The sequence below is a fragment of the Arachis hypogaea genome, chromosome 6, assembly GCF_003086295.3.
Source record: "Arachis hypogaea cultivar Tifrunner chromosome 6, arahy.Tifrunner.gnm2.J5K5, whole genome shotgun sequence".
NCBI classification, from domain to species: Eukaryota; Viridiplantae; Streptophyta; class Magnoliopsida; order Fabales; family Fabaceae; genus Arachis; species Arachis hypogaea.
In genome coordinates, this window is record NC_092041.1 from 89684009 (window position 1) to 89689616 (window position 5608).

Genomic DNA, 5608 nt, shown 5'->3' on the forward strand with positions numbered 1-5608 from the left:
ATATGAGCAGGAACAGGGAAAAAGGCACTCTTGTTGAAGTTGATCCAGAACCTGAAAGGACTCTGAAGAAAAAATTAAGAGAAGCTAAATTACAACAATCCAGAAACAACCTTTCAGAAATTTTCGAACAAGAGAAGGACATGGCAGCCGAAAATAATAATAATAATAATGCAAGGAGAATGCTTGGTGACTTCACAAAGCCAACGTCCAAGTTTGATGGAAGAAGCATCTCCATTCCTGCCATTGGAGCCAATAACTTTGAGCTTAAGCCTCAACTAGTTGCATTAATGCAACAAAACTGCAAGTTTTATGGACTTCCATCTGAAGATCCTTATCAGTTCTTAACTGAGTTCTTGCAGATCTGTGAGACTGTAAAGACGAATGGAGTTGATCCTGAAGTCTACAGACTCATGCTTTTCCCTTTTGCTGTAAGAGACAGAGCTAGAATATGGTTGGATTCACAACCTAAGGATAGTCTGGACTCCTGGGATAAGCTGGTCACTGCCTTCTTGGATAAATTCTTTCCTCCTCAAAAGCTGAGCAAGCTGAGAGTGGATGTTCAAACCTTCAAACAAAAAGATGGTGAATCCCTCTATGAAGCTTGGGAAAGATATAAGCAGTTGACCAAAAGATGTCCATCTGACATGTTTTCAGAATGGACCATGTTAGATATATTCTATTCTGCAGGTGGATCTATTCACCTGAAGAAAATGCCTGAAGAGGCTCAAGAACTCATTGACATGGTTGCAAACAACCAGTTCATGTATACCTCTGAGAGGAATTCCGTGAATAATGGGGTACCTCAGAAGAAAGGAGTTCTTGAAATTGATGCTCTGAATGCCATATTGGCTCAGAACAAAGTGTTGACTCAACAGGTCAACATGATCTCTCAAAATCTGAATGGATTGCAACATGCATCCAACAGTACTAGAGAGGCAGCTTCTGAAGAAGCTTATGATCCTGAAAACCCTGCCATGGTAGAGGTTAATTACATGGGTGAACCATATGGAAACACCTATAACCCATCATGGAGAAATCATCCAAATTTCTCCTGGAAGGATCAACAAAAGCCTCAACAAGGCTTTAACAATGGTGGACGCAATAGGCTGAACAATAGTAAGCCATATCCATCATCTTCTCAGCAACAGACAGAGAATTCTGAACAAAACACTTCTAATTTAGCCAATATAGTCTCTGATCTGTCAAAAGGCTACTTTCAGTTTCATGAATGAAACAAGATCCTCCATTAGAAATTTGGAGGCACAAGTGGGCCAGCTGAGTAAGAAAGTTATTGAAACTCCTCCCAGTATTCTCCCAAGCAACACAGAAGAGAATCCAAAGGGAGAGTGCAAAGCCATTGATTTAATCAAAGTGGCCGAATGCACTAGGGAGGAGGAGGAGGAAAATCCTAGTGAGGAAGACCTCCTGGGACGTCCCTCAAGCAAGAAGGAGTTTCCTATTAAGGATCCAAAGGAATCTGAGGCTCATACAGAGACCATAGAGATTCCAGTAAACCTCCTTCTGCCATTCATGAGCTCTGAAGAATATTCATCCTCTGAAGAGGATGAAGATGTGACTGGAGAGCAAGTTGCTCAATATCTAGGAGCTATCATGAAGCTGAATGCCAAGCTATTTGGTAATGAGACTTGGGAAAGTGAACCTCCCTTGCTCATTAGTGAATTAGGTACTTGGATTCAGGAAACTCTACCTCAAAAGAAACAAGATCCTGGCAAATTCTTAATACTTTGCACCATTGGCACCATGAGCTTTGAGAAAGCTCTATGTGATCTTGGGTCAGGGATAAATCTTATGCCACTCTCTATAATGGAGAAGCTAGGGATCATTGAGGTACAACCTGCCTTGTTCTCATTACAATTGGCAGACAAGTCCATGAGACAAGCTTATGGAATAGTAGAGGACGTGCTAGTGAAGGTTGAAGGCTTTTACATCCCTGCTGATTTCATAATCCTAGATACTAGGAAGGAAGATGATGAATGCATCATCCTAGGAAGACCTTTCCTAGCCACAGCAGAAGCTGTGATAGATGTCAACAGAGGAGAGTTAGTCCTTTAATTGAATGGGGAATACCTTGTGTTTCAAGCACATGGCCATCCCTCTGTGACAAAAGAGAGTAAGCATGAAGAGCTTCTCTCAGTTCAAGGTCAAGAAGAGCCCACACAGTCAAACTCTAAGTTTGGTGTTGTGAGGCCACAACCAAACTCTAAGTTTGGTGTTAAGACCCCATATCCAAACTCTAAGTTTGGTGTTGGGACTATACAACATTGACCTGATCACCTTGTGGCTCCATGAGAGCCACTGTCAAGTTATTGACATTAAAGAAGCGCTTGTTGGGAGGCAACCCAATTTTAATTATCTAAATTTATTTTATTTTGTTTCTTTGTTATTTTTGTGTTTTATTAGGTACATGATCATGAGGAGTCACGAAAAAATCAAAAAAATTAAAAACAGAGTCAAAAACAGAAGAAAAAAATTTTTCACCCTGGAGGACGCACGGGCTGGCGTTCAACGCCCAGAAGGTGCATCTGGCCGGCGTTTAACGCCAGAACAGAGCACCATTCTGGCGCTGAACGCCCAAAACAAGCAACAACCTGGCGTTAAACGCCAGGATGGTGCACAGAGAGGGCAAACTGGCGCTGAACGCCAGAAACAAGCATGAAACTGGCGTTCAACGCCAGAAACATGCATTACATGGGCGTTTAACGCCCAGAACATGCACCAATGGGCGTTTGAACGCCAGAATGATGCATGAAGGCAATTTACACGCCTATATGGTGAAGGAATGGTATTTCTTTTCACCTCAGGATCTGTGGACCCCACAGGATCCCCACCTACCTTTTCTTTTAATCCTAATCACACTCTCCTAATCCAAATCTCATTTTCAATGTCACACTTCCCAAAAACCTTCACCAATCACCTCAACTCCTCTTCCCAATTACCCCATTCACCATTCACATCAACCTCCTCTTCCCCATAAACCCCACCTACCCTCACACAACACAAACCCCTTCTTCCCTCATATAGCCGAACCCCCTCCTCTCCTTCTCTACCAAAATCCTCTTCTTCTTCTACTCTTCTTTTCTTTTTTGCTCGAGGGCGAGCAAAAATTTAAGTTTGGTGTGGTAAAAAGCCTAAGCTTTTTATTTTTCATTCACCATCAATGGCACCTAAGACCGGAGTTTCCTCAAGAAAAGGAAAAGGGAAGGCAAAAGCCTCCACCTCCGAGTCATGGGAGAAGGAGAGATTCATCTCCAAAAGCCATCAAGACCACTTCTATGATGTTGTGGCAAAGAAGAAGGTGATCCCCGAGGTCCCTTTCAAGCTCAAAAAGAATGAGTATCCGGAAATCCGACATGAAATCCAAAGAAGAGGGTGGGAAGTCATAACCAACCCCATGCAACAAGTCGGAATATTGATGGTTCAAGAGTTCTATGCAAATGCATGGATCACTAGGAACCATGATCAAAGTATGAACCCGAATCCAAAGAACTATCTCACAATGGTTCGGGGGAAATACTTAGATTTCAGTCCGGAAAATGTGAGGTTGGCGTTTCACTTACCCATGATGCAAGGTGATGAACGCCCCTACACAAGAAGGGTCAACTTTAATCAAAGGTTGGACCAAGTCCTAATGGACATTTGTGTGGAAGGCGCCCAATGGAGAATAGACTCCAAAGGCAAACCAGTCCAACTAAGAAGACTGGACCTCAAGCCTGTGGCTAGAGGATGGTTGGAGTTCATCCAAAGATCCATCATCCCTACAAGCAACCGATCCGAAGTTACTGTGGATCGGGCCATCATGATCCATAGCATCATGATTGGAGAGGAAGTGGAAGTTCATGAAGTCATCTCCAATGAACTCTACAAATAGCTGACAAGCCTTCATACATGGCACGGCTAGCCTTCCCCCACCTTATATGCCATTTATGCTACTCAGCTGGAGTTATCATAGATGGAGATGTCTCCATTGAAGAAGACAAGCCCATCACAAAGAAGAGGATGGAGCAAACAAGGGAAGTTCCTCACGGCCCCCAAGAAGAACATGAGGAAGTTCATCATCAACAAATGCCTCAAGGAATGCACTTTCCTCCCAACAACTATTGGGAGCAACTCAATGCCTCTTTAGAAGATTTGAGACATAATATGGAACAACTAAGGGTGGAATATCATGAACACGCCCTCACTCTCCAAGAAATAAGAGAAGATCAAAGAGCAATGAGGGAGGAGCAACAAAGGCAAGGAAGGGACATAGAAGAGTTGAAGAACATCATTGGTCCTTCAAGAAGAAGACGCCACTAGAGGTGGATTCATTCCTTGTTCTTTATTTTCTTTCTGTTTTCGGTTTTTAAGTATTATGTTTATCTATGTTTTGTGTCTCTACTTCATGATCATTAGTGTGTAACCATGCCTTAAAGCTATGAATAAAATCCATTAGTCCTTCACTTATCTTAAAAGAAAAATGTTTTAATTCAAAAGAACAAGAAGTACATAATTTTCGAAATTATTAGTGAATTTAATTTAATTATATTGATGTGGTGGCAATAATTTTTGTTTTCTGAATGAATGCTTGAACAGTGCATATTTTTGTTTATGAGTGTTAAAATTGTTGGCTCTTGAAAGAATGATGAACAAAGAGAAATGTTATTGATGATCTGAAAAACCATGAAATTGATTCTTGAAGCAAGAAAAAGCAGTGAAAAAAAAATGGCGAAAATTTTAAAGCAAGGATCCAAGGCTTTGAGCATCAATGGATAGGAGGGCCCAAGGAAATTAAATCCAGGCCTAAGCGGCTAAATCAAGCTGTCCCTAACCATGTGCTTGTGTCATGAAGGTCCAAGTGAAAAGCTTGAGACTAAGTGGTTAAAGTCGTGATCCAAAGCAAAAGAGTGTGCTTAAGAGCTCTGGACACCACTAACTGGGGACTTTAGCAAAGCTGAGTCACAATCTGAAAAGGTTCACCCAGTTATGTGTCTGTGGCATTTGTGTATCCGGTGGTAATACTGGAAGACAAAGTGCTTAGGGCCAAGGCCAAGACTCATAAAGTAGATGTGTTCAAGAATCAACATGCTTAACTAGGAAAGTCAATAACACTATCCAAAATTCTAAGTTCCTAGAGATGCCAATCACTCTAAACTACAAAGGAAAAAGTGAGATGCCAAAATTGTTCAGAAGCAAAAAGCTACAAGTCCCGCTCATCTAATTAAATTAATATTCATTGATATTTTGGACTTTATAGTATATTCTCTTCTTTTTATCCCAATTGATTTTCAGTTGCTTGGGGACAAGCAACAATTTAAGTTTGGTGTTGTGATGAGCGGATAATTTATACGCTTTTGGCATTGTTTTTATATAGTTTTTAGTAAGTTTGAGTTACTTTTAGGGATGTTTTCATTAGTTTTTATGTTAAATTCACATTTCTGGACTTTACTATGAGTTTGTGTGTTTTTCTGTGATTTCAGGTAAATTCTGACTGAAATTGAGGGATTTGAGCAAAACTCTGAAGAAGGCTGACAAAAGGACTGCTGATGCTGTTGGAATCTGACCTCCCTGCACTCGAAATGGATTTTCTGGAGCTACAGAACTCCAATTG

At 41.1% G+C, this 5608-nt stretch overlaps 1 non-coding gene across 1 annotated transcript; it reads right to left on the reverse strand.

Annotated features, from left to right (window-relative positions):
- Positions 1-542: 542 nt before the first annotated feature.
- On the reverse strand, positions 543-646 carry LOC112700297 (small nucleolar RNA R71). Its single transcript, XR_003153207.1, has one exon. It is a non-coding gene; the product is annotated as a small nucleolar RNA R71 (small nucleolar RNA).
- Positions 647-5608: the final 4962 nt, after the last annotated feature.